This window comes from Heptranchias perlo, unplaced genomic scaffold (genome assembly GCF_035084215.1).
Source record: "Heptranchias perlo isolate sHepPer1 unplaced genomic scaffold, sHepPer1.hap1 HAP1_SCAFFOLD_90, whole genome shotgun sequence".
Classification (NCBI taxonomy): Eukaryota; Metazoa; Chordata; class Chondrichthyes; order Hexanchiformes; family Hexanchidae; genus Heptranchias; species Heptranchias perlo.
Window position 1 is genome coordinate 1,254,534 of NW_027139940.1, and position 7,600 is coordinate 1,262,133.

At 44.3% G+C, this 7,600-nt stretch overlaps 1 pseudogene; it reads left to right on the forward strand.

Annotated features, from left to right (window-relative positions):
• The first annotated feature begins 6,496 nt into the window (after positions 1–6,496).
• On the forward strand, positions 6,497–7,317 carry LOC137319832 (probable G-protein coupled receptor 139; annotated as a pseudogene).
• The last annotated feature ends 283 nt before the right edge of the window (positions 7,318–7,600 follow it).

Genomic DNA, 7,600 nt, shown 5'->3' on the forward strand with positions numbered 1-7,600 from the left:
GAGTTAAATCCGGAGTAAACGTATAAATTGTGGGAAGGTAAATTTTACAGAGCGAAGAGGGGATTTGGCAGAAGTGGACTGGACACAACTGCTTGAGGAGAAATCAGTGGCCAGCCAGTGGGAGGCACTAAAAAGTGAAATTCTACCGGTTCAATGCAGACACGTCCCCTCAAAGAAAAAGGGTGGCACTGTCAAATTTAGAGTCCCCTGGTTATCTGAAGTATACGGGGCAAGATAAAGCAGAAAAAGAAAGCTTATGACTGTCACAGAAAGATAAATACTGCAGAAAGCATAGAGGAGTACAGAAAGTACAGGGATGACATAAAAAGGAAATGAGGAAAGCAAAGAGAGGGCATGGAAAAATATTAGCTGGTAAGATTGAAGAAAACCCAAAGGTGTTTTATCAGTACATTAAGAACAAGAGGATAGCTAAGGAAAAGGTGGGATCTATCAGGGATGATAAGGGTAACTTGTGTGTAGAAGCAGAGGATGTCGGTCGGGTTTTAAATGCATATTTTGTCTCCATATTCACAAAGGAAAGGGATGATCCGGTCATAGTGGTTCAAGAGGAGAGGTGTGAAATATTGGATAAGGTAAACATAACGGGAGAGGATGTATTGAGGGATTGGAATCCTTGAACGTTGATAAGTCACCAGGACCGGATGGATTGTTTCCTGGGTTATTGAAGGAAGCCAGGGAGGAAATAGCGGATGCTCTGAGGATCATTTTCCAATCCTCACTAGATACAGGGGAGGTACCGGAGGACTGGAAGACTGCAAACGTAGTACCATTGATTAAAGAGGGTACAAGGGAATGGCTGAACAGTTATAAGCCGGTCAGTCTTGCCTCGGTGGTGGGCAAACTATTGGGATCAATACTGAGAGATAGGATAAACTGTCACTTGGAAAGGCACGGTTTAATCAGTGACAGTCAGCATGGGTTTGTTCAGGGAAGGTCATGCCTTACAAATCTGAGGAAGTGACAAAGAGGATTGATGAGGGTAGTGCAGTGAATGTTGTCTGCAATGAAGGCACTTGACAAGATCCCACAAGGCAGACTGGTCAGAAAGGCAAAAGCCCATGGGATACAGGGAAATGTGGCGAATTGGATCCAAAATTGGCTCAGTAACAGGAAACAAAGGGTAAAAGTCGATGGATGTCTTTGCGAATGGAAATCCGTTTGCAGTGGTGTGCCACAGGGCTCAGCATTGGGTCCCTTGCTGTTTGTGGTATATAATAATGATTTTATTTGAATGTAGGGGGCATGATTTTCAAATTTGCAGACGAAACAAAAAATGGCCGTGTAGTTGGTAGTGAAGAGGATAGCTGTGGACTTCAAGAATTTATCAATGGGTTGGTGGAGTGGGTGAAAAAGTGAAAAATGGAGTTCAACCCGGAGAAGTGTGAGGTAATGCACTTAGGGAGGGCAAATCGCAAAAGGGAATACGCAGTAAACGGGAATATAATGAGAGGGGTAAAGGAAGTGAGAGACCTTGGCGTGCATGTGCACAGGTCCCTGAACGTGGCACTACTGGTAAGTAAGGTTGTGAAGAAGGCATACGGAATGCTCTCCGTTATTAGCCGAGGTATAGAATACAAAAGCAGGGATGTAATGATAGAACAGTATAAAATGCTGGGAAGGCCACAGCTGGAGTATTGTGTGCAGTTCTGTTCACCACATTACAGGAAGGATGTAATTGCTCTGGAGAGAGTGCAGATAAGATTTACAAGAATCATAGAATCATAGAATCATAGAAGTTACAACATGGAAACAGGCCCTTCGGTCCAACATGTCCATGTCGCCCAGTTTATACCACTAAGCTAGTCCCAATTGCCTGCACTTATCCCATATCCCTCGAAACCCATCTTCCCCATGTAACTGTCCAAATGCTTTTTAAAAGACAAAATTGTACCCGCCTCTACTACTGCCTCTGGCAGCTCGTTCCAGACACTCACCACCCTTTGAGTGAAAAAATTGCCCCTCTGGATCCTTTTGTATCTCTCCCCTCTCACCTTAAATCTGTGCCCCCTCGTTATAGACTCCCCTACCTTTGGGAAAAGATTTTGACTATCGACCTTATCTATGCCCCTCATTATTTTATAGACTTCTATAAGATCACCCCTTAACCTCCTACTCTCCAGGGAATAAAGTCCCAGTCTGTCTAACCTCTCCCTGTAAGTCAAACCATCAAGTCCCGGTAGCATCCTAGTAAATCTTTTCTGCACTCTTTCTAGTTTAATAATATCCTTTCTATAATAGGGTGACCAGAACTGTACACAGTACTCCAAGTGTGGCCTCACCAATGCCCTGTACAACTTCAACAAGACATCCCAACTCCTGCATTCAATGTTCTGACCAATGAAACCAAGCATGCTGAATGCCTTCTTCACCACCCTATCCACCTGTGACTCCACTTTCAAGGAGCTATGAATCTGTACTCCTCGATCTCTTTGTTCTATAACTCTCCCCAACGCCCTACCATTAACGGAGTAGGTCCTGGCCCGATTCGATCTACCAAAATGCATCACCTCACATTTATCTAAATTAAACTCCATCTGCCATTCATCGGCCCACTGGCCCAATTTATCAAGATCCCGTTGCAATCCTAGATAACCTTCTTCACTGTCCACAATGCCAGCAATCTTGGTGTCATCTGCAAACTTACTAACCATGCCTCCTAAATTCTCATCCAAATCATTAATATAAATAACAAATAACAGCGGACCCAGCACCGATCCCTGAGGCACACCGCTGGACACAGGCATCCAGTTTGAAAAACAACCCTCGACAACCACCCTCTGTCTTCTGTCGTCAAGCCAATTTTGTATCCAATTGGCTACCTCACCTTGGATCCCATGAGATTTAACCTTATGTAACAACCTACCATGCGGTACCTTGTCAAATGCTTTGCTGAAGTCCATGTGGACCACGTCTACTGCACAGCCCTCATCTATCTTCTTGGTTACCCCTTCAAAAAACTCAATCAAATTCGTGAGACATGATTTTCCTCTCACAAAACCATGCTGACTGTTCCTAATTAGTCCCTGCCTCTCCAAATGCCTGTAGATTCTGTCCCTCAGAATACCCTCTAACAACTTACCCACTACAGATGTCAGGCTCACTGGTCTGTAGTTCCCAGGCTTTTCCCTGCCGCCCTTCTTAAACAAAGGCACAACATTTGCTACCCTCCAATCTTCAGGCACCTCACCTGTAGCGGTGGATGATTCAAATATCTCTGCTAGGGGACCCGCAATTTCCTCCCTAACCTCCCATAACGTCCTGGGATACATTTCATCAGGTCCCGGAGATTTATCTACCTTGATGCGCGTTAAGACTTCCAGCACCTCCCTCTCTGTAATATGTACACTCCTCAAGACATCACTATTTATTTCCCCAAGTTCCCTAACATCCATGCCTTTCTCAACCGTAAATACCGATGTGAAATATTCATTCAGGATCTCACCCATCTCTTGTGGTTCCGCACATAGATGACCTTGTTGATCCTTAAGAGGCCCTACTCTCTCCCTAGTTACCCTTTTGCCCTTTATGTATTTGTAGAAGCTCTTTGGATTCACCTTTGCCTGATCTGCCAAAGCAATCTCATATCCCCTTTTTGCCCTCCTGATTTCTCTCTTAACTCTACTCCGGCAATCTCTATACTCTTCAAGGGATCCACTTGATCCCAGCTGCCTATGCATGTCATATGCCTCCTTCTTATTTTTGACTAGTGCCTCAATCTCCCGAGTCATCCAAGGTTCCCTACTTCTACCAGCCTTGCCCTTCACTTTATAAGGAATGTGCTTACACTGAACCCTGGTTAACACACTTTTGAAAGCCTCCCACTTACCAGACGTCCCTTTGCCTGCCAACAGACTCTCCCAATCAACTTCTGAAAGTTCCTGTCTAATACCATCAAAATTGGCCTTTCCCCAATTTAGAATTTTAACTTTTGGGCCAGACCTATCCTTCTCCATAGCTATCTTAAAACTAATGGAATTATGATCACTGGTCCCAAAGTGATCCCTCACTAACACTTCTGTCACCTGCCCTTCCTTATTTCCCAAGAGGAGGTCAAGTTTTGCCCCCTCTCTAGTCGGGCCATCCACATACTGAATGAGAAATTCCTCCTGAATACACTCAACAAATTTCTCTCCATCCAAGCCCCTAATGCTATGGCTGTCCCAGTCAATGTTGGGAAAGTTAAAGTCCCCTACTATTACCACCCTATTTTTCTTGCAGCTGTCTGTAATCTCCTTACATATTTGCTCCTCAATTTCCCGTTGACTATTTGGGGGTCTGTAGTACAATCCTATCAAAGTGATCTCTCCCTTCTTATTTTTCAGTTCTACCCATATGGACTCAGTGGGCGAACCCTCGGATATATCCCCTCTCACTACTGCCGTGATGTTCTCCCTAATCAAGAACGCAACTCCCCCTCCTCTCTTACCTCCTGCTCTATCTTTCCTATAGCATCTGTACCCTGGAACATTGAGCTGCCAGTCCTGCCCCTCCCTCAGCCATGTTTCAGTAATAGCTATAACATCCCAGTCCCATGTACCCATCCATGCCCTGAGTTCATCTGCCTTGCCCATCAGACTTCTTGCATTGAAATAAATGCAGTTTAATCTAGTCTTCCCTTGGTCTTTGCCCTGCTTTCTCAGACCATCTGTCCGGTCATGTTCTGTACACTCTCCCTTACTGCCTTTTGTTTCTGTCACCACTTTATTTCCCACTGACTTCCTGCATCGGTTCCCATCCCCCTGCCACATTAGTTTAAACCCTCCCCAACAGCACTAGCAAACACTCCCCCTAGGACATTGGTTCCAGTCCTGCCCAGATGCAGACCGTCCAATTTGTACTGGTCCCACCTCCCCCAGAACCGGTTCCAATGGCCTAGGAATTTGAATCCCTCCCTCTTGCACCATCTCTCAAGCCACGTATTCATCTTAGCTATCCTGTCATTCCTACTCTGACTAGCCCGTGGCACTGGTAGCAATCCTGAGATTACTACCTCCTCGTAGCTGCCAGGGTTTGAAAATTGCAGCTACGAGGAGGGATTGGATAGGCTGTGGTTGTTTTGCTTGGAGCAGAGGAGGCTGAGGGGAGACTTGATTGAGGTATACAAAATTATGAGGGGCATAGATAGAGTCGACAGGAAGTACCTGTTTCCCCTAGTGGAGATTTCAAGAACAAGTGGACATTGATTTATGCTGATTGGCGGAAGGATTAGAGGGGACATGAGGAAAATCTTTTTTACCCAGAGGGTGTTGGGTGTATGGAATTCGCTGCCCGAATTGGTGGTGGAGACAGGGACCCTCAACTCTTTTAAAAAGCACCTGGACCTGCACCTAAAGTGCAGTAAGCTGCCGGGCTCTGGATCGGGTGCTGGAAGGTGGGATTAGAATGGGCACCTGGTTGTTCTTCGAGCCGGTGCGGACACGTCGGGCTCAAAGGCCCCCTTCTGTGCTGTATATTTTCAATGGTTCCATGGTTCTATGAATATCTTTTGATATTTTCTTATATAATGTTCTCTGCACGAGTCGGAAAGCAACAGATGTAAAAGTACAAGGATAAGTTTCTTCCATTTCTGTTCACATACATTACAAAACCAATCACTGGCCACTTTGCCTGTTGGACAAATCGTCTGATTTCGATGCTAATCTATTCATTTAGTGGGTCGTTACATGGTTAGTTGCTTCAACTGATTTTAAGACATGGCCCATGCTTATTGATGTTTTTGTAACATTATTTGGAAAACCTTCCTTCCAATTTGCTACAATTTGTGTATTTCAACAAAAATGTAGAAAACTCAATCTTCAAATGATTTCTTACAGTCTAGTTATCTTTATAACTGAAATGCACTTGTATTTTTCATCTCCTATTTGCATATTACATTCGTGCATTTTAAATACAATTACCTTTAATTATTGCATTTTTTCACTTGCTTTCATTTCAGTTCGAAGTACAATGCAACCACGTTAATATTCGAACCAGGAGCAGAAACACGGGCGGGATTTCCCACCCCCTAACACAGGGGCACAGAAACGAATCGCCACGGTGCAAATTCTGATTGATCCCGGGACACGGAGGGTTCCTGTGAGATTCTGGTCCTTTGTGACCCTGTTCCGTCGGACGGTACTTTTATCTGAAGGTTACAGGTAGAACCATCATTGAATCATCCATTGATCTTACACCTGTGACTGTTCATATTGTATTTATTCCCATTTATTTATTAATTCCACAATGTATTGCCAATTATTTTTATAATAAACCCTGTATTCACCTCCACAGGTAATAGAATTAGATTCTATTATTGGATGTCGTTAATGAGTTGCAGAGTTCACCCCGAACTCCAACAAATCACTGCGTTTGCTCCAAGGCTGAAGTATAATTTCCCTGTTTATTTCCCTTACTCACAATTAACTTAGTGACGATTGTGATCCTGTCTCGGGGGAAGTGCGGACTCTCCTAATGTGTCACTCGTTACCTGGTGTCCATGGCAGCGGCGGATCTACTGGTCGTTATCACTGATCTGATTTTGAGGCACATTCACATTGTTTATTGGGAGCAGTTTCTTTTCCTGCGGTCAATCCTCGTGTGTAATATCCACGCCGTCCTGCTTTATGCAGCCACAGACTGTTCGGTCTGGTTCACCGTCACTTTCACCTTCGATCGATTTGTGGCCATTTGTTGCCAGAAGCTGAAAACTAAATATTGCACCAAGAGAACGGCGGCTGTGGTTCTGGGAACAGTGACTGTACTGAGCTGTTTGAAGAACACTTTCTGGTACTTTATGTTAACAAGTAAATATCAACTTAATAATAATTCATGGTTTTGCTATGTAACACTCGAAGTGACTGATTCACAATTGTGGACAGTAATCGAAATCCTTCATCATATTCTAACCCCGGGTGTCCCATTTGTTCTGATTCTGCTGCTCAAGTTTTCACCATCAGACACATTTTAGTGGCCAGCAGAGCCCGCAGGAGAATCCGGTGCCACAGCAGTGGGGAGAGTTCCAGTGACCCAGTGATGGAGAACCGCAAGAAATCAATGATTTTACTGTTTGTTATCTCAGGGAATTTCATACTGTTATGGGCGATGTTTAGGCTACATTCCTTGTGGAATCGGATGTGGCATTTTCTCGGTGATGTTGGATCTCTTCTTGGATATATACAAGAAATAGGATTTATGCTTCACCTTCTGAGTTGCTGCACAAACACTTGCATTAATGCCGTGACCCAGACTAAGTTCAGAGAGCAGTTGAAGAAAGTGGCGAAATATCCTTTTACTGTAATTATTAAATCATTTAAATAACTGAAAGAGCTGCAGGCTTTTCCGAAATCGAAAACAGCGCTATCCAATATTATGTCCAATCCACTCTCCCCGGTGTAATTGGAGATCCCAGAGTGGCCGATAATCTGTTCTCTGGAGAGAATGAGTCGCAAATCTGAACCGGGATGGTGGAATAATCTGCCGACGAACATTCTAAGGTGAATTGTCGGAGGTCCGAGTCGGAGGACATTCCCAGGGACCATCCGATAAAAACTTACATTCCCACAGAACAGCCACTGAACAATTATATTCCCAGGATCAGTCT